General features: G+C 35.6%; 1 protein-coding gene across 8 annotated transcripts in view; it reads left to right on the forward strand.

Annotated features, from left to right (window-relative positions):
* The window catches only part of SASH1 (SAM and SH3 domain containing 1), a 569,022-nt gene that overhangs the window by 434,093 nt on the left and 110,261 nt on the right, over positions 1 to 24,668 (forward strand). The window lies entirely within an intron of this gene.

Raw genomic sequence — 24,668 nt, forward strand, 5'->3', positions numbered from 1 at the left:
AATGTTGGCATTATTTGAGCAAATCAGTGTTTCAGACATCAAAAACAATCATTTATTTCATAGGCAGACTGGATCTTTGAAAAACAAAGATAGTTTTCAATAGACTTGTATATATTTAATTATGTTTGAAAACCTTCAGATACAGCTGGGATATTGTTACCATTAAATTGTTGTACTCTTATTGATAGTGTCATTTTCTACTTCAGGAATTTTGAGATTGTGGAAATTTATATGTAGATTATAATGCATATATTATATGAATATGAAAAGGGGGTCTTTATTTTTGAAGATATAACATTTGAGAATAAAATGTTGGGTTTTTTTTTTCCCAATGGCAATTTGGCCTGTTCAGCTTCCTTGCAAGACAGAAGCCAAAGTAAACTGCACATATACTCTGGAATTATGGAATGAGAATTTTAATTGTATAGCTTAGATAATCAGGTTCTTGAAGCCACACATTTAAAAAAAATCTTATCTCTACGGGAAGTCACTGCCAGTAAACAAAAATGGGTTGGGAACATTTCAGAAATCAGAGTTGCAGGAAAAAATGGTTATACTATTGTTTTTTTAGGAAATGATATCATGCTCTCTCTCCAATCTGAATAATGTGTTCCTGCCTTGAAATATTTATTATCATAATAGTTCACTGTCCATATACTTTATTTACTAGTTTCCTTGGAATTTCATAAGAGTAAATTTGTCTTGTGACATGTTTCTCAAGCTTTTTTATTTAAATAAAATCCTACTAAACTGGATTGTTAATGGGTCATATTCTGCCACAACTGGCTTTTCTTCTTTCTAATAATTCTTTTTATTGTGTAATAATAATAATTGGTCAATTATTCCATTCTGCTGATGAAAGGAGGACCGCATTCAACTCACACCATAGTTATGATGTGCACTTATCAGAGCTTGATCAGAAAAATAGTTCTGATGCCACTCCTACAACTAACAAATACTTCAGGAAATAATTGTATTTGCTGAACTGGAAATGACTATCCTGCCATGTTACTTGTTCTTTCTAATTAACCTCAGGAAACATTTCTACACTATTCACTGCACTACAATCTTAGCATGTAAGAGTGGCTTTCCCAGTTCTTAATTAGGGCAACAGTATTCATTGGGTTCAAACCCCCTTTCTCCATAGTGTTACACTAATTACAGTTTGGAGTTGTGTGTGTATATGTCCACATGTGTACAATATAAAGTAGGTAGGTACTTTGTTTTATAATACTGTAACTGTTTAGCACTAATGAAGAACATTTTATTTTGTCTACAATCTCAGAAATGTAAATTTTAAAGAAGTATTTAGAAGACCACTATTACGTCAAATGAAGTATTTCAAATAATAAATAATTCAGCAAACCTATCAATTATATCTCATACTCATTGTACCAAAATGTACCTTCACTGTACCTTCAATTCACATACTTCGGACTAATATTATTATAATTGAAAACATTCAGTTTTTTACACACTTGCAATTATACATAAATGAAAAGATACATTATAGAAAAAATTATAGAAAAATAATGTCTGGTTTAATTAAAAATATTAAACTTTTAATTTTTAAAAATCAACTATTATGTAATCTAACAATTCAATAAGATATGGAGGTTCATATACTATTTTGTCACTTTTGGTTATTTGAAAGAAATCTAGTAATTTCAGGAGGGAACAATATATTTAACTTTCCTTTTTTACTATTTTCCTAGGAAAAAAAACCCTTTTCATTAAACACTGGAACAGGATCAAACCATGTAGAAGTACTAGACAAAAAAATCCCTTTAGCTTTTAAATATTTATAAATTTGCCCACCCTTCATTATAAAAAGATATTTAAAATAAAATATTTATATTTGAGCCCCGGAAATACATAATTTTTAGATAATCTGCAAATTTTATATTTTTCCAAATTTTATTTCCAAATTTAAATTCTGTATTGGAGAATGAGGTGTTTGGATATATTATTTATTATTGGATATATTATGTATTATTTTATGAATATATTAATCAATGAAAAGTACATTTAAATACATGTTGATGATTGCTAACAATATTTAACCACAGTTCACCAAGATGTAAAGATGAATAACATCAGTTTATTGTTTCATTCAAAAGTTTAGTCTTGCTAATCAAACTGCCTGCTTCAATTAACAGAATATATCAGTAATAGAAAGTTAAACATGCAGGTATGTCTCAGAGATACTGTAGGTTCTGTTCAGACCATCACAACAAAGCAAATATCGCAATAAAGCTAGTTATGAATGTTTCGGTTTGCTAATACATATAAAATTTCTGTTTATGCATATACTGAAGTCTCTTTTAAGTGTGAAAAAGTAATATGTCTAAAAAACAATGTATCTACCTCAGTTAAAAATACTTTATTGCTAAAAACGCTATTCATCTTCTGAGCATGCAGTGAGTGCTGGAGGAGGGTCTTGTAAAGAAATGCAATAACTGTGAAGTGCAATAAAACACAGTATGCCTGTACATCTTTCTTCACATTCTGTATGAATGTGTATTTAGTATTTAAGTGCACTTGTTTACAGAATCAAAATAAGAATCAAGTGAGTACAGCAGGTGCAAACATTTGAATGCTCAGTCAGCACTTTGCAATATTTCCTTTCTCAGAAATAACAGCTCCAACTGGTTCGTAGAGTTGGCCAAGACTTTATTTTGTTTTTGGAATTTTCACTGTCTTCCTTGCAAAAACCTCTTTCACTTCTGTAGGTTGGAGTTCTCTCCACCAATTTTCAATAATAAACATGTCCGAGGAATGTGAAGGCCATTCCAAAATATTTCCTTTCTGTAGTTCTTCGTGGTTGATTTCAAAGTACACTTCTAATCATTGTCATGTTGAAAAATAGCAGCCATTTTTCAGCATCAGTTTCTTTCCTGATGATATTAGCTTGTAGGAGATGTTAATTCAAACCATTCATCCTTCCCCCTCTACAATATTTCCTGGGTTACTGGCTGCTGTATAGTTCCAAAACCTATTAGAGGAAGCCCTAGGCTTTCATGGTTGGCAAGGTGTCCTTATCTCCAAATATATCTTATGCAATTGTGACTAAACCATTCAGTTTTTGTTTCACCATTCCAACCTTTTGGTTCCACAAATTTAAGTTTCATCTAGGCTTCCTTTTGCACCTTTTAGTTTATTATTTTTGTGACAAAATTGGAAAGTATGGGTGTATAAATAATGCTGTCAGCCTATAGACAACTACTCCAGTATCACCTAAAATTGCCAGCAGGTTGTTTTTAGTGAACTGTGGATTCTACTCTATAGATATATAGATATATATTTTTGTTGTATAGAGATGGGAATCCAGGGAGATTTTTTTCCCCATGCAGGTAGTCCTCGCTTTATGACCATATCTGAGCCCAAAATATATATGGCTAAGCAAGACAATCGTTAAATGAGTTTTGCCCTATTTTTCCAACCTTTCTTGCCACAGTTGTTAAGTGAATCGCTGCAGTTGTTAAGTAAGTAATATGGTTGTTAAGTGAATCTGGTTTCCCCATTGATTTTGCTTGCCAGAAGATCACAAAAGATGATCCTGCAACTGTCACTGCAACTGTCATAAATATGACTCATATGCTAAGTGTCTGAATTTTGATCACATGCCCATGGGGATGATGCAACAGTTGTAAGTGTGAAAAATGGTCACAAGTCACTATTTTCAGTGTCGTAACTTCGAGGATCACTAAATGAACTGTTGTAAGTGGAAAACTACCTTTATTCTTTTAGATATTGACTTGCTTTCAGCAGTTTCAAGTTATGTCTGTTTCTTAACAATCTTTCCCAAAGTTGAAAGTACTATTTGGAAATCTAGCTGGAAGTATTTAGATATTTGTAGTTGTCATTTTAAATAACTTTCCCTGGCTTTGCAAAAGTAAATTATCTTTATTTTCTAATGTTCAGACAGCTGTTTAGAGGAGCCAGTGGCTGTTGAAAGTATTGTTGAATCATAGCCTAGAGGTTATAGAGGTTAGAGGAGACAAATTCAATTGTGGAATTGTCTCCTAATTAATTGCAAACTTAATGAGACAGTTGGTTTTTTTATGCATTATTAACATCTTTGCACTTAAAAAAAAAGGTAACACTAAACCCACTGAAATTAATATTCTTATTTTGAAATAGTGAAACATCTCACATAAAGAGCACATTCAACTTTGTAGAAAGATGTATTTTGTTAACTACTGTTCATTTTGATAGTTGACCAGGGTTGCCTTCATTTTTGTTGGCTACTATACACATTATAGAAATTGTAAGCTAGTCAGCATTTAGTTAATTGGAACTAAACAATTAAATATGTACACACTTTTGATATATATGAACCTGAAACAACATTATTGATGTAAATAAAATGGCATGTGTATCTTTTCATAATTTTTAATAATAAGATTGACTTTTTTGTCTGAAAAGACCAATATTGCTTTTTTGTCCAAATCAACTTCTTTATGGATGTTAATGGGAAATCCTGGAAAATATTAGAATGGTGAAGTGTTGTTGTTGTTGTTGTTGTTGTTGTTTTTAAATCAATAGCATGACCATATTCTCAGAAGAATTAACATTTCTATCAATTAAGTTACCATTTCTTTACCCTTGAATCCAAGACTGAATGCCTTGGAGTAAAAGTAAAGTCACAAACCTTGCAAACCATTCCTTTGCTGTACTTGAACAATAAGTAAACAATAAATAGGCCACCAGGGAAAGTAATTTGATTGGAAAGCTTTATGTTTGTGAACATTAAAGCTGCCAAGGCCAGAAACAAAAAACAAGAGACCAGATAGGAATATTCTCAAAATATGATGCAGGTCTTATCTAAGGCTGATAAATGTCTAGCAAGAAGTTGTGACCGCATAAAAGTGGGAGTAAGAAACAGAGTCCAAACTTTGGGGCTGTTACATTAGAGTAGGCTGGATTGCAAGATTCTTCAGTTACTGATAGTTGACATTATTTGGGCTACTTGTATCTGTAATGAAAACAAATTGTGTATCTGAGCCTTCCCTTGACTTACCTTCTGCTAGCTCCTGAGTGCTGGTTGAGTTTCTAGATTGGGGTTTATTGTCTTATATCTTTGAATTAAATTTTAAGTGCAAAATCATATTTTTTTGCAATTAGAACCTGGTACTAACTCTTTAAATTTGGGATCCTAATGCTGAAATGTTTATCACTAAACTTAATGACTGCTTATAAAACTTAACATAATTTTTTTGATGGCTACTTGCTCCTGGCTTTTCCACAAAAGTGTGTGTTTTTTTAATAGGGAAAATTAACACAAATATTTTGGCATTCTATACATACGTGACAAGATTTTGAGTTCCCTTTTCCTTTTAAGCTCCTTTTATTCCTAAGAGGTCATTCCTAGAGGTCAGGGGTGAGGGCTCTGGATGGGTTTCACCTGTTTTTCCTTCACTTTATAGCATACAGCATTTTCACTTTTGTTTCTTAGTACTGTGTACAGATTGCATCTACTTCTGTTCATCCAGCTTTAAATTTAGATGCTTGACTAATCATCTGAGGTGAATCAAACCAGGTTTACAAGCACAGAACTTAAACTTCGGACATTTTGGTCATTGAGCAGCAAAAATACATTTTATAAAACAAACAGAATGATCCTCTGACATCATTAACTGTTGGCAGCCGTATGCAGGTGAGACATACACACTGTGTAACAAAATTTTGCTGCTTTTAGAGAAATAAATTGCCAACAGTTATTCCGTGCACCTCAGCATACAGTCATGCCGACCACATGATCACAGAAGCGTCTTCAGACAACGTTGGCTTCCTCGGCTAAGAAACGGAGATGAGCACTGCCCCCCAGAGTCAGACACAACTGGAGAGGGGCAGCTTTTGCCTATTTTAAATTATTGATCCGAGGATAATTGTTCTGTTTTGTTTTAAAGACTGTATCTTTTATTGGTCAATGATCAAAATATAGTTTCTGTTCTGTTTGCCTTGCAGGTACATATATACATTATTATTGCCCTGTAAACTTTTTTCCCACTTAATTTCTCAAAAACTGAAACTAGAAAGGAGAGAAGCATTTTTATGACCTCCCCTGTAACACTTATTTTATGACCTCCTCTGTAACACTTATTTTCAAGGCTCTACTAATCTCTTTATAGAGGTAGGCAACAGAATGAGATAACTTTTGTACACAGGGGTTTCCTTTAGACTCACATTGCGTAATAAAAATGCCTTCATAAAATACCACTCTTGTCACTTAGGTTTAACAATCTCAATCTTTGATAATAGTCTGTTTTATGTTTTCCAATTGCTCCCTTCCCCTAAAAGCCGACTATGGAATAGGCTATGTACTTAACTGCGGTTTTTTAAAAAAAGAACAAAATAGTTGTTATTTCAATTGGTTCTAGTTCTAGCTGTTCAAAAGAATCACTGTATGGAGAACATAGTTTTATGTATGGCTTAAAATATTTTTCACATATTATAAATGTTAGAAAAATAATCTGGTTGTTATAAATTTTATGGAAAAAATAACATTCCAGATATTAAATATCAACATTAAATATAAAGGTTTATTATTTGATAATTTTACAGAATGGTAAAATTCTGTCAGGGAAGGCCAAAAAATTAGCTTCTTTGTGCAGCAGTGCCAACAGAAAGCAAACACACGTGCAAAGCCACGCAACTACTCTGCTTTTACTTGTGTATGCTGCTCTAACATTATCCAGCAACACTGTTGAAACCTTACTAATTTCTTTCTCTTGTTTCTATGTTGATGATTTTACCTATGTAGAAACCTGCTGCCAGAATAATTAAGCTGCATTGCTACCTACTGTTATCACATCTAGCTATTTTCAACTTTCTTTTGTACTGAACAGCTTGAAAGCAGAAAGTGCCACTTGAAATTAAGTTGATATCTGGTAGCAACAAATGTTTCCTAAAAAGCAGAATTACATAAAGTCTTTCTCTGCTAAACCCTTTCCAACATATCTTCTTTCAGCTCAACACATCAGGTAATATTTGCATACTACTATCCATAGACATACTGTACAGTGCATTCAGACCCTCTTCACTTTTGCCAATTTTTTTACGCTGCAGCCCAATTCTACAGTTGTTGAAATTCATTTTTTTACCAATAATCTGCACTCAGTAGACCATAATGACAAAGTGAAAACAGAATTTTAGAAATGTCTGTAAATTTATTAAAAAGAAAAAACTGAAATATCACATTGATATAAATATTCAGACCTTTTGCAACAACACTTGAAATTTAGCTCAGATCACTTGTTTAGTTTAGTTTAGTTTACGTTATTGTCATTGCACCTTGTACAACAAAATTACAGCAGATCACTGCTGATAGGTTTCTACACCTTGATTGGAGTCACCTGTGGTAAATTAAATTGATTGGACATGATTTGGAAAGGCACCACCTCTCTTATAGAAGGCCTCACAGTTGACAATGCATACTATAGCAGAGCAAAAATCATGAGGTCAAAGGAACTGCCTGCAGAGCTCAGAAACAGGATTATTGCAAGTCACAGATCTGGAAAAAGCTACAATAAAATTTCTACTGCACTGGAATGGAACACAGTGGCCTCCATAATTCTCAAATGGAAGACATTTGGCACAACCTGGACTCTTCCAAGAGCTTGTCGCCCAGTCAAAGTGAGCAATCAGGGGAGAACGGCCTTAGTAAGAGAGGTGATCAAGATGATGGTCATTCTGACTGAGCTCCAGAGATCCTGTGTGGAGATGGGACAAAGTACCAAAAAGGCAACCATCACTGCAGTCTGGGCTTTATGACAGAGTGGCTAGACAGAAGCCTCTCCTCAGTGCAAAACACATGAAAGCCTGCTGGAGTTTGCAAAAAAGCATCTGAAGGACTCTCAGACTGAGGAACAAAGTTCTCTGGTCTGATGAAACCAAGATTGAATTGTTTGGCCTCAAATCTAAATGTTATATCTGAAGGAAACAAGGCACCATTCATCATCTGCCCAATATCATCCCAACAGTGACGCATGGTAGTGGCAGAATCATGCCGTGCAACTGTTTTTCAGCAGCAGAAACTGGGAGACTGATCAGGGTTAAAGGAAAGCTGAATGGAGGAAAGTACAGGGATATCCTCAATGAAAACCTGTTCCACAGCACTCAGGACCTCAGACTGGGTCGAAGGTTTATTTTCCAACATGACAACGAACCTAAGCACACGACCAAGACAACACAGGAGTGGCTTAGGGACAACTCTGTGAATGTCCTAGAGTGGCACAGCCAGAGCCCTGACTTGAACCCCATTGAACATTTCTGGAGGGACCTGAAAATGGCTGTCCACTGACAGTCGCCATCCAACCTGACTGAGCTTGAGAGGATTTGCAGGGAAGAATGGCAGAAAATCTCCCAATCCATATGTGGCATCATACCCAAAAAGACTCGAGGCTGTAATTGCTGCCGAAGGTGCTTCAACAAAGTACTGAATGAAGGGTCTGAATACTTATGCCAATGTGATATTTCAGCTTTTTCTTTTTAATAAATTTACAAACATTTCTAAAATTGTGTTTTCACCTTGCCATTATGGAGTACTGAATGTAAATTAATGAGGAAAAAAAATGAATTTCAACAACTGTAGAATCAGGCTGCACCATAACAAAATTGACAAAAATGAAGGGGGTCTGAATACTTTCTGAATGCACTGTATCTTTTACCAGTAATTATGTTTCATATTCAGTGGTATATTTGTCTGAATAGTAGGAGCTTGATAATGTCTTTATGCCATTTATAGGATTCTCTAGAAGTTACTTGTACACAGGAAAAGTGTATAACGATTATAGCTTTTTTTTAAGATTAGTTGTCTTATGGAGAGCCATTTGAGATTGCCTGTATAAAAAGGACTACTGGTTACTTAAATCTCCTTCATTATGCCATCTTTCCTCACCTCTCCCTAATGCCTGTTAATTCTGCTTGAATTGATTTAGTTGTAAATATTTCCCAAATGAACTGTGTAGTGGCCTAGTGGTGAAGATGCTCACCTCTCACTTGGAAGATTGAGAGTTCAATCCTAGGCAGAAACAGATATTTCTCTATCAGGGTGCAAAGAGGAAATATATGCTGTGAATGTAATGTAGGCATCAGGAAGGGCATCTAGCCAGTAAACGCTCAGCTCCATCCAGCTGCCCCAACCCCATCCTGAAGCAAAGGGATACAGGGATATAAAAAGAAAATATTTTTCCCCAAGATCAGAACCTGTGGTCTTTCCTAGCTCTATTACGGTCCTCAAGTTCCTTTGTTTATTAATTTATATAGGAGTAGAAAGCTAAAAACATTGTAGACGTGAAGCAAAACTTTTGTATTTTTCCAATTTAATCTAGAAAAAAATCATTTTGAGAAATGTTGGGGGTTCAAGCAAAACCAATGTAGTACAATTGAGCACTAAGAATATGTTTAATTCTATTGTGTGCAGCATAGATTACTATGCCCGGTGAGGATTGGATTTCTTACTATATGTAAACTTATTACTGTAAAGACATGAAATGTATCATACATTCATTCATAACTATATATCATTTGTGAAATTTTAATTATACACATATCTTAATTTAAATTAAAACTGCAAATATACTCAGAATTAATCATAGGTACTTTACACGTGTTTCTCAATCTCAGTTCTGGGAGTTGAAATCCACACATCTTAAAGTTGCTGAGGTTGAAAAAAACTAAAGATTAATCAGCTTAAGAACTGAAGTACTTGAGAGTTTTTTCCTTGTAAGTAAAACAAGGAAACATGTTTATTCACACTAGTGAACTAATTTTAGGATCTGGGCTAAAGTATAAATCTCAAAATTAATTTATTTTTTCCTTAGAGAAACAAGTTTGGGGAGGGGAATTATTCCCTGTACCGGTAGTAAAACTGAAGTATCTAGATTCTCTTCAAACTTTTAAAGTATTTAATAAGGGTTTTAGCAAATAAGAGTAAATAGGGAAGGCCGCTTATGAAAAAGAGCATGCTTAACTGAAGAACAAAGAATAATGTTTGTTTCTTGTTGGAGAGATGGGATTTAGTATAACAGTTGAGTAAAGATGCAGAAAGAGGACACAGCTGATTGATTCATTCATGCTAAAGAAAGGATACTAAGAATTGCATGTACAGTATATTTACATACAGGGAAAGGGAGAAACATGTGAAAATTGTATGCGTATAGCAGGAGGTGGAAAAGTATGGCTATACAATTATTAATTAAATTGTGGCAGATATTACTAAGGTTTGTGTAGAATAAAAATGTCTTTAGTGATGTAAAGTATTTTATAAATGTCCTAATAAACCTAATGTTCCACAGGATTCTTGCAGACATCAGTACAATGTCTATAGTAACATGATTGCTATGCTTCCTGATAAAGGAATTGGGAATTAAAGATTTCTTTAGATTCTCATTGGACACAGTGTTTATAATGCTATCTATACTATAAAAAAGGAGTGGCTAGAACAGTGATGGCTAATCTTTTCCGGACTGAGTGTCCAAAGCGCACCCGAATCCCCAAAATGCAATGTGTGCCCTGCCCCTGTGCATGCACACCCCGCGCATGCCCCCCCCGCATGCACGTATGGCCTCCACATTCACCCTGCCCCCCACGAATGTGTGCACGCCCCCCCATGTGCCCTGCTGCCGTGCATGCACGCCCCCCCCCCATGCATGTGCGGCAGAGACCCGATGACCAGCTGGCTGGCAGAGGCACGTACGCATGTGCGGCAGAGCTGAACTGGGCGATGACTCACGGGCCCACAGAGAGGGCACTGCATGCCACCTGTGGCACATGTGCCATAAGTTCGCCATCACGGGGCTAGAAAGTATGTGGCTCTTGTAGCTGTTGAAGGTGGTTTATATATCTTAATTAAGAAAAAGAATGGCTAGTGATCTTAAAATGGATTGAGCAATTTTCGTCCTTCTGAAGGCTCATCTATTCCTGAATAGGGTGAAGTCTAGGTGGCGCAGTGGTTAGAGTGCAGTACTGCAGCTATTTCAGCTGACTGCAGTTCAGCAGTTCAGCAGATCAAATCTCACCGGCTCAGGGTTGACTCAGCCTTCCATCCTTCCGAAGTGGGTAAAATGAGGACCCAGATTGTTGGGGGCTATATGCTAACAATATGCAATATGGTAACTTTGTAAACCGCTTAGAGAGGGCTGTAAAGCACTATAGAAGTCTAAATAAAAAAAATAAAAATAAGGATTGGATCAAGAAGAAGAGACACACAAAAAGGAAAGGCAGTTTTGGATCTGTCACGCCAATGCAGAAGGCATGGGGGTATGCCAGAAGACTGATGAAACAAAGGTCAAAGCTTTACTTGTCAAATAATAAACAGATATCAAAGATCCAGGCCAGCATCTAATCTTTATGACTGAGAGAGATGGAAAATGTGACAATAAGTTCTTTAAACCCTGTTCTTAAATCTAGATAGGAATAGTTCTAGTATGAAGCAAAAAAATAGAAGTGGGTACGCATAAATTGGGCACACATGTAGCTTGATTGGCTAAGATACGCTCAAAACTCACTTGCTCTGAGGCTACAGATCAGAGAGCAGAAAAATGCTTGCTTGGATCAGCTATCAGGAACTGGAAATGTTCACAAAAGAATGCAAAACAGTAAGACTTGAAGCTGATAAAGTGACACTGCTTGACTTTCTGACAAAGCTTGGCTGAAATTGTTTCTTGTTGCCTTTCAAGTGAATTAAAAAGTAAGGGAAACTGGAAAACTCTATGCCTGTTTCAATCAAATCTCATGCATATATCTATGCATGTACCTTATCACAAACAATCGCTGTTGGGAAGAAGTAGAAGATCTGAGGAGGGTTCCTGCAGGTCAAAGGATTTCTGAGATCCATGTACCTTAATTTAATTGTTTGTCTGAATACTCTAGAAACAGCTGGGTGTAAGATTTTAACAAGCCAGAATGACAGAAGTGTCTGATGAAAGGAAAGAATGATCTTAAAAAAATACAGCTCAGACCCTCCCAATAATAAAAAAAATTACGACTGTTAAACATATTTCACTTTGAACAAATTAGCTTTTAAAAGCTTGTACTTTAAAGCTAAATATTTTAGTACAATCAGGAGCATGAACTATAGTTCCAGAATATAATGCTTGGTCCAGATTGAGTTTATATCTATTCGGTTTAATTGGATTTGGAGTAGTTACTTTTCTTTTGTTCTGAAAGGATTGTTGAGTAAACTTGGATATTTGTGGCACACTTTCATGGATTAAACATTCTATTTTCATTGAAGGCATACAGTTGCTTTATAAATACCTCAAAACAAATGTTAAGAGTGGGTACCATTAGAAAACAGGACACTTGAATTTTGCTTAACTACAAACCTTGAAAGATTAAGTATGCAGAAAAATTCTAGAAGTCATATTTATTTGAATGTGCTCTTAGTCCAGATTCCAAGCTCTTGAATATAGTTCAAAATTCTGGGTCTGAAATATTATCCCCTTGACATAAATGTAATTGTCCATGTCTGCATTCCAAAAATGAGTCCATATTTGAGATCCTTGCATTTGTGATAATCTCTTCCACAGATTGAAGAATTAGTTCCATAAATAAACAATACAGATGTAATTGTAATAAGCATAATAAAAGAATCCACAGTAGGTCCCTCAGCTGTGCTGCAAGTTTCTTTTTTGCCTGCCTTTGCAGTTTGAATGACAGATGTACATACCAGAGTACTAAATTACTGGTTCAGCTGTCAGCCTGACCTATCTATTCAGGTTCAAAGCAGGCTTCCTGCGTTTACATTGACAATAAAATCTTTAACCATCTACAGCCATCTTTCAGCCTATATTGAACTGGGATCATTATGAAATTGTACAGAATTATTTTAGAATGGGGTTGAAGGAAGAATATTAGCTATCACTTACTAGAATCAGAATAAAAGTAATTTGCGTTGAACACAAATACTTCCAAATCAGTATTTTTCTTTTAATTTATTTTTGAAAATACTTCTGTATTGCCTTTGAATGTCCTTTTTTTAAGGCTGGTTTATATATAAGAAACAGAATGCAATAAAAATATTAATAGCATGTCAGCCCTGCATCGCCGCTGGGCTGTCATTCCGGAGAGGACGGGGACTAGCAGATCATGCTGCCTTGCTTTCCGGAATTGAAACAATCACAATAACGCCGCCTGCTTCCCCACCAGACTTTTCCCACCGTTTCCGGGGTGTTCCATGTCCTCCAGTACCATCGGACGAGTTGCTACCCCTCAGTTGAGAGGCGGATGGAACTGCGCCTGTGTGAACACCGATTCGGCCACCTTAGCCGGTGTTAATGAGGGTTTCTCAGGGCTGACAGCCCTGGATTAATTGCGATCCATGCCTGAGCGCGGGGAGTGGCCGGAACACACCAATCAACACTGGGGTATGGGGTGGAGTTAGAGGGTGGAGTAGATGGACGGGGTGCACAGAGTATAAAAACGGTGATGGGAGCACGCTAGGGTTAGAGTTGACAATATTTCACTGAAACGCTGGCTGATTGTTGGAACGTGCCAAATCTAGGAAGATAAACCTTTACTACAACATCCATTTTGTAGTCTGGTGGGTTTTTTTCCACATCCTGACTTGGAACCTGACATAGCACTAATAACAGGCAGCATTATAATAACCCCTTGTAAAGACTGGTGAATATTCTTGCAAAAGTAAAAACAATTTCCCAGTTGCTACCTACCTTGCCACAGTGAAAAGAAAGAAAGAAGATGCCATCAGCTGTGCCATCACCAACCTGTGATTTCATTTTAAATCTATTTACAAACCACTATAATTACATATATTCTTTGTAACTGACTGCCCTAAGAAGTAGTGTAGTTTATTTGATTTCAGCCTAGTATTGTCCGAACATAACCATTGTGTCTTTTAAACCATGATTTATGGCTTCATATTATTCTGAACCAAGCCATAAGTGTTTGTTCAATAACTCATACTTAAATCATGGATTAGTTTGATGCATGATTTAAAAACAATAGACCTTTATGTATATTTTACATATGATCTCTGAATCAAATAGAGGTCTTTATAACTGCACAGTGTGAAGTTGATCTATTTGATCCAAAGATCTATTTTATCTTTTTATGATGTTTCTTAAACAAAAACCCTCTTTAAAATTGAAGGTGGGTATGTGCTTACAATACAGCCCAAAATATATGAATGCATATCTATTTACAGCTACCCATTTACCATATTCACATCCCATTTGAAGACCTGTCCCATGAGCAGTGGTCTCACTGCTTCCTTTTTTCACCCCATGTCTAGTGCCAGATACTGCTGGTGTTCTGCTGCCATTGGCTGAGGGAAGTTAGCAATAGCAATAACACTTTAGACTTATATACCACTTCATAGTGCTTTTACAGCCCTCTCTAAGCGGTATACAGAATCAGCATATTGCCCCCAACAATCTGGGTCCTCATTTTACCCACCGTGGAAGGATGGAAGGCTGAGTCAACCTTGAGCCAGTGAGATTCGATCTGCTGAACTGCAGCTAGCAGTCTGCTGAAGTAGCCTACAGTACTGCACTCTAACCACTGTGCCACCTCGGCTCTTACTTAAGTTACTTAAGTTAGCTTTCTATTATGGTCATAGACCAGAATAAAAATTAAAATATTAAAATAAAACAAAGCAGAACAGAACAATGTTGTATTACAATTAATGGTGAGATTGTTGATGGGTGTGCAAAGACTGCCTAATTTTACAGACAGTAGCTGTTATTAACAGAATAACAGAGTTGGAAGGGGCCTTAGAGATCTTCTAATTCAAACCCTTCCATATTTAGCCACATTCAAAGAAACCGTATTATACTGATCCAATAGTAACCGCAGTATATAAAAGAAATCCGAATTTCCCAGATATTTTATAAGGTAAGAAATTATAAAACCAGTCTGGGAAATCTTATAGAGGGTACAATGTAAAAGGACATGAGCTGTGATTTCAATGGCCCTTGTCAACATGCTGTGGGAAACTCAGTTACTGATAGGTTTGGGAAGGGGGTCCCTACTTACCAACAAATAAACTCAAGATTATTGAATTCCCCTTGCTATTTCCAGCAATATATTTATGGTTCATTGCAGATATGTACTTAGCAAAGCTTTCAAAAAGAGCTGCTCTGAAGGTTGATGTTAAGCTGAGGGTGACCAATGGCCTCCAACAGCTTTTCAAACCCGATACTTGCTACATGTATTGAATACGTCCATTGGCTGCAAATGATGAGACTTTAATAGTCATACACATATAGAGGTTTCTGAAAGCTGAAAGGCTGGAATAGAACTTGAGTAGGAAGATTAGGGTAAAGAATGCCATGTTGCTGGTTTGGGTGATCAGGGAAAATACAGTACAGAGCTCTTATCACCTGAGGGCTCATAAATGTATTTGTATGCTTGTCTGCAGGGTAGATTTGATTTAAATCACAATTTAAATCATGATTTAAATCACTAGTAAAAAGGCTTGATTTAAATCAACTCGATTTAAATCATAATTTTTAAAGAGCAACTGTCATCTCTGCTACTCCTTTGACCCACTGTTGACTCACCGATAGTCCCAGTGTTGCAGAATATACAGCCTCATGCTACATAACTAAGCTCCATTTCATGCTGAATAAACTAAATTATTTATGTATCTTAAATAGAAAACTATCTTACGATAGATTTATACCCCAAAAGTTTTTTATTAAAATAAATTCGATAAAAATAAAAAAAATCCGATTTAAATCAAAAAAATCTGATTTTTTTGATTTTTTTAAAAAAAAATCATTGATTTTTATCCACCCTGCTTGTTTGTCACTTTGTTGACCACAGCAATCCATTTTAAAACTTTTAAGTGTGTCAGGGCCATTGTGTAGCATATTTTTTTAGAATCAACCATTATAACACGGCTTTCTGTTGGCAAGTAGAGTGAGATGTTAAATCCTATTTATTTGAGAAAGCAGGCTGTTTTGCTTCATCAAGGAGTATTTTGGCACAGATGAGGCAATATGGACATAAACATAGCGCATCCAATAGTACAAACGCTTGTAAAACTGGCAAGAGATAAAGCTTTTGTTAACAGGCTGGTACCCGTAATTGATAAAAACATGAAGCTCTGTGTAGTCCCCAATACTTAGAAGATATACATCTATATAATATCTAAATGGGCATGCACAGTTTAAAGCCCACAGGAGTGTGATTGGACTTGGTTTAATTAAATGAACTTGAACATGCTGGTAACTGTATTGCAGTTCAGAATAAAATAGTTATTGTGTGCCTGGCTGAGACAGTGAAGAGCTAATTCCTAGTACTATGGTGCTTACATGTGGGGAGTTTCTTGGTTCAAGTTAGTTTGTCTTGCTATGAAATGAATGGATGAATAAAAGAATGAAAGAAAGAAAGAAAACCAGATTACAAATGTACAAAAACTCTAAGTGTTCTCGAAATAAGACATAATGCAAGATAGTACAATTGGTACTAACATAAGACCCGGGCAGAAACATGCCATATTGCTTTTCTCTATTTGTGCAGCTTCACATCCTCAATTCACCCACCATCTACCAAAACAGTGGGATATTTATTTTGCCTGGAGGCCTTGCCTTTCATTTTGGGGTTATATGTATAACCCCATGCACATCCATACACTATAGGCGTAATTCATGATGTGATATTTCTGCAAAAGCTTAGTTTGCAGAATGTATGTGGTGTGATGCCAGATTATGCAAATTAAGTTGCATTTGACTGTCATAAGAGGAATTATGCCAATGTGTGCTCACAAGGCTATATATACTTATGAATTGAACATTTGTGGGTAAATGAACATCTGTCAACTTTTTACTTTTCTCCTGGACACCTATTTCACTTTACTTGTGGAAAAAGTAGCTTTACTCCAACATTAAATACAAGTGAAGGATCAGTAGAAAAATTAAGTAAGGTCAGGCCAGCAGTAAGGTCAAAATAAAATAAAACTCGCCCAAATACGTTACTAAAGGAATTAAATTAACTAAATTTGGGTAGGGATTAAGAACACCGTTTTTAATTCTCAGAATCCTTTGAAGCAATATCCTCCACTATGCAATAATAATAATAATGGATGGTCTATGCTTCCTCAGGATACAGCCAATTTTTCTATTCAATAAAATTTCCAGGTGACTATAAAATCGATAGTTCAGACCGCACTTCCAAATAAAATTCATTGTTTCTGAAGAGTTCATGTGATTGATATAGTTAGGATTAATTTAGTGTGGATTTTCATCAGTTTGATGTGTGTAACTGAAAGAAAGTTTTACTCTAAAGTTTGAAAATGTATTTTTTCCTTTATATATAATGCTTAAGTAATTCCTAAAGTTTGTAAAATATTATTAAAAGTGTATTTGAAAATATCTATGTTGAGACAAAGTTAAAGAAAAAGATGTATTAGCCTAAAGAAAAATCTAGAGCTTTAAAAAGGCTGTATACAAGAAGAAAAAATTATTCTATGAGGTTAATTTAGAGGGAGTGATCTAACTTTAATGAGTTAATTGGAGTTAGTTGGAATTTCATTGGTCTGAAAGTGAACTTTGCTAAGAGGTAGTTAAAAAAAGATGTATTATAATGTTTTAATTTTAGAAATGTTTTTAAAGAGAAGCTTAGTGCTTTAAAATGGATGAAAAAATATTTTTCCCTTTAAGGTTAAAGAATCTGAAAGAATACAGTGAATGTTGTTAATATAAATGGTGATAGTTTGTAAAGATTATGAAGTGCAAATAGAAATACATAGTATTTCAACAGCAAGGAAGATAAAGCAGCAATGGTTAAATTGATTGTTCTATTCAAAAAGGAGAATATATCTTTTTTATTTGGATATCACTTCTGGATTTTGAGCATATGGTGAAAGAAATGAAACTTTGACTTTGGTTTTGCCAGTTAGATAGTTTTGTTGTTATAAAAATGGCTAGTAGTATACTAAAGTGTAAAAGTAAAAAGTTGAGGATGTAATGTTATCTTGTACTGTGCTAAAAAGAATCGGAAGTCAACACCTTTTTCTTTCTCTCCCTGTACCTCACGTTTTTTTCCCACTTTCTTTTTCCTTCCCTTAATTTACTATTTTTATTTTTCTTTGAATTTTATATATTGATAAAAAAATAAGTTAAAAAAGAAAAAAAAGGATTAATTTATAGCACTTAACCAAATTCTGACTTAACTGAAACTTCATCACAAACAAACGATTAAATTGAAGTTTAAGTGTATTTCTAGTTTCATTCCCTAAATGGAGAGATGCTCCAGCTGAACTTTATTCAGATTGCAGAGGCATATTGGATAAATGCCGCCATTTTGAGACTACTTTAAAGATTAATGGTTGTACTGTATCAAAACTTTCAGAATCACCTTGGATAACAAACCAGCAACGATATCCCATCGCCCGGTTCGCGCCCATAGAGAGGGCCTACTCAGGGTGCCGTCAGCTAGACAGTGGCGGTTGGCGGCCCCCAGGAGTAGAGCCTTCTGGGTCGGTGCGCCCACCCTCTGGAATCAACTCCCCTTGGAGCTCCGATTAGCTCCTGACCTTCGCACCTTCCGCCGGGAATTAAAAACTTGGCTTTTCAAATCCCTTGACCTGGACTGATGATGGGGTTTTAATTGGTTTTAAGGGTTAATTTTAAATTTTTTAGATTTTAGTCTTTATTTTATATTGTGGCTTGTGTTTTATTGTTGTGAGCCGCCCTGAGTCCATTGTGAGATAGGGCGGCATATAAGCCGAATAAAATAAATAAATAAAATAAATAAGATGGGCAGCATATAAATTTAATAAATAAATAATATTGGAGAAAGTATGGAGATTCTCAGTCAGCCAGGTCATGGTTGTCCCAAAGGTGCTTTTTCAAGAGGCAGCTGGACTTTCTGGTTTTTCTTTGAAGATGTTTTGCTTCTCATCAAGAAGCTTCTTCAGCTCTGAAGAAGCTTCTTGGATGAGAAGCGAAACATCTTCAAAGAAAAACCAGAAAGTCCAGTTGCTTCTTGAAAAAGCAGCTTTGGGATTGGAGAAAGTATCCAATGAAAATATTACTCTTCACTTGTAATAAAGCTGTTACAAAAATCATTGACCTGAGATTGGGTTCTTGTTGAACCTTGTTGGCCCATACATTTTACATGTCTGATTATCTTCAAAATCCCTTGGAGGGCCAACTGAAGGTGGCATTTAGTAGGGAAGAAATCTTTAATTGATTAATTTACCAATCATAACTAATATTTTGTATAATAATTCATGTGTTTGAGATGGTGGGCATATAAATGTAATAAATAAATAAAATACTGATTATAGTAAAAGTGTTCCTGTCTGGAAAACGGTAATATATTTTTTGTATTATACTTAACTCCATTTCCCATAAGTATACATATACGCCTATAGAATCCGACTAGTTCTGATTAGAATTTGACTAGGATTGTAAAGTTGCCAAAATGTGTATTGAATCACAATATGAATAAATTGTTGTCGGAATGGGATCAAAGAAAAATATATAGAAAGGAGTAATTTATTTCCATTCCTAGTCTGATAAGAGTTCTTTTCAAACGTGGCTTATTTTAAAATGTTTGTAGCGTAGTTTGTGCAGAATGTAGGAAACAACAATGTCTCTTTGTCTAAGCAGCTGCCAATTCATTTGCTGTGTAATGAGAACATTCATGCTTCTCTAATTGCTACCATTTTGGCTTGTTTGTTATTTTTTAAGATAGCTTTTCTGACATTATTGACCAGGACTTTGAAAGTGACATTTGAAAGTCTTCGATGCGGTACACAACCAAAGAATTAAAAATGTGCTTCGGTGCTTATAGACATGGTTAAAATAATAAAATAATCACAGTATACCTAAAGCCATTCTCAGTCTTGCTTAATATTATAGAGACAATTTTTCCATGTAGTTGAAGGCCAGGTTATTAGCAAAACCGGTGAACCTTGAAACTAGAAAAATAAAAATCAAAAGGTACACTGAAGTCATAAAACGAGATACCCTGTAAACATAGGAGCATCTTGCACTTTCTGTAATTGGATTTGTATTTTATGACTTTTTTGTTATTGTTATATGGAAGTTTCACCAAAGTCACATACCACAGAATGAATATGAACTAAAATCCCAGCCGTAATGAAATGGCTAGTCCACTGGCAGCTTTGTGCATGTCCTACAGCAAAAGTAAATAAAGCTTTTTACCTGAGAGCGCAGGCGGACCAGCCATAGAGCAGCCATCAAATCAATATAAATGATACTAAATGAAACTATAAAAGAAGGAGGAACATTTTTCCAACATTGATACCAGGAAGGGCTGGTGAAGAGGTTGCCTCGCGGCGAGATGGATGGCAGACTAATTTAAGAAAACTTATGATTAAACTACCTGTAATTAAATAAATAAATTCCTTAACAACTGCAGTGATTCATTTGACTGTGACAAGAAAGATCATAAAATGGAGCAAAACTCACTTAGCAACGGAAATGTTGGGCTCAATTGTGGTCATAAGTCGAGGACTACCTGTACTTCTTTTGGGTGATCAAAGGGAGTGATAAAAGTGACAGAATTCTCCATCCTCAACCAGGATTCCAGCTTGTACTTACTGCATGCCCCCTTGAGCAGAAAATCTTTAAGGGGCAAGAGATTGGGGAGAGGGGTGGGAAAGGTTCATATTCTGAATGTCAGATTACTTCAGAAAAATGATGGGAAGTTGGAGGGTTACTGGAATCATTGCCAAGTCAACCTGATTGCTCAGAAAGAACAAGTGAAATATGACTACTAAAAAAAGAGCAGATGTTTTAAATAGGTAATTCCATTCTTTGACCATCTGGCAATCTCCCATGCCGGATGAAAACTGCTTGAATTTTTAGCCAGCCAGCAATATTGGCTGAAAAACCTGGTAGCAGTAATTCCAGCATGACCGATAAGTGCCAAATTGGAGAAAAAGTAGACCATTATATACCTTTAAGTATATCAGTTATGTTGGACATTATGTTTCTGTTAAGACCTGTGATCAAGGGAAATTGTTTCTGATGATGAACTAATTTCTGCAGCTCTTCAGTAACATGAAGCCTGTGGGATAATTTTGCTGAAGCAAACAGCTATGTCCTTTGTCCTAGCCATGGCACCCAAATAAAAGATGTTACATGTGCATTACTGCATAATTCTTCATGGCTGCCTCTTCTAATTACATTGAAGTTCTGCAGATAAATTGTTGATGCTTGCAATGGCCTTCCACCCAGTAATTCTTATGTCTCAATTAGCAATAGAAATACCCGTCTTTCTATGTTTATCTAGAAATAGCTAGAGCTAAATATGTGAAATATTTCATATAGTCTACAACTTTTCTGTATTTTTGGGGTACTCTTTCGAAGGATAGGCTTTTTCTATCTACATTTTTATTTTCTTTACCTGCTGAAATTTAGGAGATTAATGTTTTTATTCCCTTAGTCCAAGCAACAATTGAACTACTGAGGAAATGCTTATAATTAAATTACCTACAGTGTTATTCATCAGATTGTTGGTAAATTAGAAGAACTGAATTCTGATTGCAAAGTCGGGTCATGACCATTCAGAAGTTCTGAAGTTAATTCTAGAGACATCTATTAGAAAACGAATCATCCAGTTCTATAAGCCATTGAGCATCTTTTTGATTGTGGCAAGATAGAAATAGATTTAATAAATAAAAGTCCCCAACAGTGGTAGAGTGAATATTTCTTAGGTAGGCTTGGGGAAAAAAATAGAGAATTCTAATTACCAATTAGAAAAGTAAAAAAATTATCCTCTCTACAATAGTGTGCAGGATACAGAATAATGGGTTTAAGTTACAGAAATTTTAAATTAAAAAAAAAAAAACTTCCAGAAAGTAAGTGCCATTGGGCAATAAAATTAATTAACAAGGAATGTTGCAAACTGCACTTTACTAAATGCTTTAAACAAAAGTCAGACAGATATTTGTCAGAAATAATCTAATGTGGATTTCTACTCTGCACATATGATTGGACGTGATGGCCTTATTATAGTCCCTTCTGTCCCCAATTCTGAATTCTGGAAAGTTTTTTGCAATCAGGAGAAATATTGTTGCATTTTACCCCTAAGGTTTTTTTTTTTTTAATTAGGTGCATTTGGGGGGGAGATCCATGGAAGAGTAGTATTTTTCTCTTGTTTATTTTAGCTCAATCATCCACAACCAGGTGTTTTCCAAGTCTGTTGAAAGAATTTTGTTACCATTCTAGATGTAAATTCTGTGTCTGAAATCTCAACACATCTAAAGCACACTGGTTTCCTAAAGACTGCCTTAGTTCAACAAAACAATAATACTAGAACTATAAGTGTTACTTCAGGCTGATTGTTACCAAAACATATAAAGGAGGCAGACTTATCTTCACAAAACAGGAAAGATTATCTTATTTCAGTGAACACTTCAAAGAGGAAATCTAACAACATAAATGACCTGTCTTCTATTTAAAAAGAGCTTTCTTATTTCATAAAGCCTGCCCTCTGGTTTTACTTTCTTTGCCCCATACTTCTTTCTCCCACAAAAATTACCAACAACCTTACAGTATCAATATTATTTTTGTGTATGTATTGCTTGCTGCTCTCATTCTGTTAAACCTCATTTATTCCATGCTATAATGACAAAACTTTTATAAAACATTATCTGATTCAAAAGCCAGGCTGACTTTGGATGCTGACATAGTAAAAAAAAAGTTATGTAAATGAACTTAAAAATATTAACAAACAATATTTTGAGTTGAATACTTTTTTCATTTATTTAATTCAAAGCATTTAATGAAGAGTTGCTCTATGTTATTATTAACATCAGTTAAAAATAATGCAGCATATTCATCATGCTAATGTGCAATAACTAATAAATCTAGCATATTAACCATTAGATTATTATAACTTGTGTTATTCATTTCATTCACATGAATCATGATGGATGTTTCTGATATTTACACATCATCAGACTAATTCTGTAGGAATTTCATAGCAATTTATCATTTAGGGCATGTGTAATTATTTCACCAATAATTCTGAAATAAATATATATATATATTTAAAAAGGGAGTATTCCAGTGGACGAGCCAATCTCATAAGAAAATATTGGACAAGTATTGTCCTGAAATGTTATAGATAGCTTACTTTTAATAAATATTCCATTCTCCCCCTCTTAAAATGTTATTTTTTTTTTCTTTATGATTTATTTCCTCTCTGAAGCCAGAAAAAAACATGCTGTGAAAAAGTGTGGAGGAGTTGATAACTTAATGTTAAAGTTTCTTTTATTAGACAATAACTTATTTGGATCAAATGAAATATAACCTATTCTTTCTGGAACAGGTCTTTCCCAGTGAAATAACATTAGTAGAATTGCAAGGCAGAGTCTGTTTGCAACCATTTCCAAATTAAGAATATGAAAATATGAATAATGATAGAAATATATTATTTTGTTAATCCTGTTGACAGTTCCTAAGTCAAACTACAAACTAAGTCTTACGTACTCTTATAAACGACATTATTTAATATATTGCATTTTATTCCAATTTATATTTTTTGCTTGGTGAATCATGTTAGTTTAATTAGAAATAAAATTTGGTATATCAATAAGGAGTGAAAGCGCTGGGCTTTTTGTAGACATGAGATTAACCCCAAAATAAATTCTACTGGTCTTTCAAATGGGCATTATTTGGAATGTTTAGAATTGTGTAACCCAAGTGAGCAAGAAAAAAAGAGTACAAATTGGCAAGAGCATCCTTGATTGCGTTAAGGAGCTCCTTGAACAGTTCTGGGAGAGAAGACCAAGCTGCTTTAAGGTGCTGTGTTTCTGGCTCCTGTATGCTCCAAAAAATGCTTTTGGAGACTGAATCTAAAGCAGTGATTGCTAACCTTTTTCTCGTCGTGTGCCGAAAGCATGCGCATGCCGGCACCCATAACGTAATACGCCAACCTGTGCATGCGTACACGATCACCCCCATGCATGAGCACGTACCCCCCCTCCCCTGTCCCCCGTGCATGCGCACATGAGCCCCCCTGCCCCCCATTTTTGGCCTAGCAGGCCTCCCTGCAGCCTCCTGACCCCAAAAACGGGCCTCCCTCCTGGGCCCAGAAACAGGCTTGGTGTTTGTGCCGCATCTCCCCATGCATGTGCACACAACCCCTGCCCCTGCACATGCATGCACAACCCCTGCACATGCGCACACAACTCCTGTGCATGCACACGCGTCTCCCACATGTGCCCTGCCCCCCATGCATCCCAAAAATCAGCTGGCCGGCAGGAGGTGCGCGCATGTGCGGTGGAGCTGAGCTGGGCGACAGCTTGCGTGCCTGCAGAGAGGGCTCTACGTGCCAGCTTTGGCACACGTGCCATAGGTTCGTCATCACGGATCTAAAGCATTGCACAACCTCATTATATAATAATGTCTTAACAATGTATCACTTTGAAGTTAATAGGAATTTCATTTTTCATTTCATTTTCATTTTATTAAATTTGTATACCGCCCTACTCCCGAAGGACTCAGGGCGGTGAACAGGCACGAAATGAAACACATAAATACAAAAGTTAAGATATGATTAAAACCCAATTAAATAATTTTTGCTTGAGACAATTTAAAACTCCCAATAATTTAAAATGAATTAAAATTTGAGTTTAAAAATTTAAAAGAAGGGGAAAAAATTAGGCCAGGCCGGCCTGCTGGAATAGGAGTGTCTTTAAAGCATGGCGGAAA

The sequence above is a fragment of the Pantherophis guttatus genome, chromosome 1 (genome assembly GCF_059756535.1).
Source record: "Pantherophis guttatus breed Tessera chromosome 1, ASM5975653v1, whole genome shotgun sequence".
Classification (NCBI taxonomy): Eukaryota; Metazoa; Chordata; class Lepidosauria; order Squamata; family Colubridae; genus Pantherophis; species Pantherophis guttatus.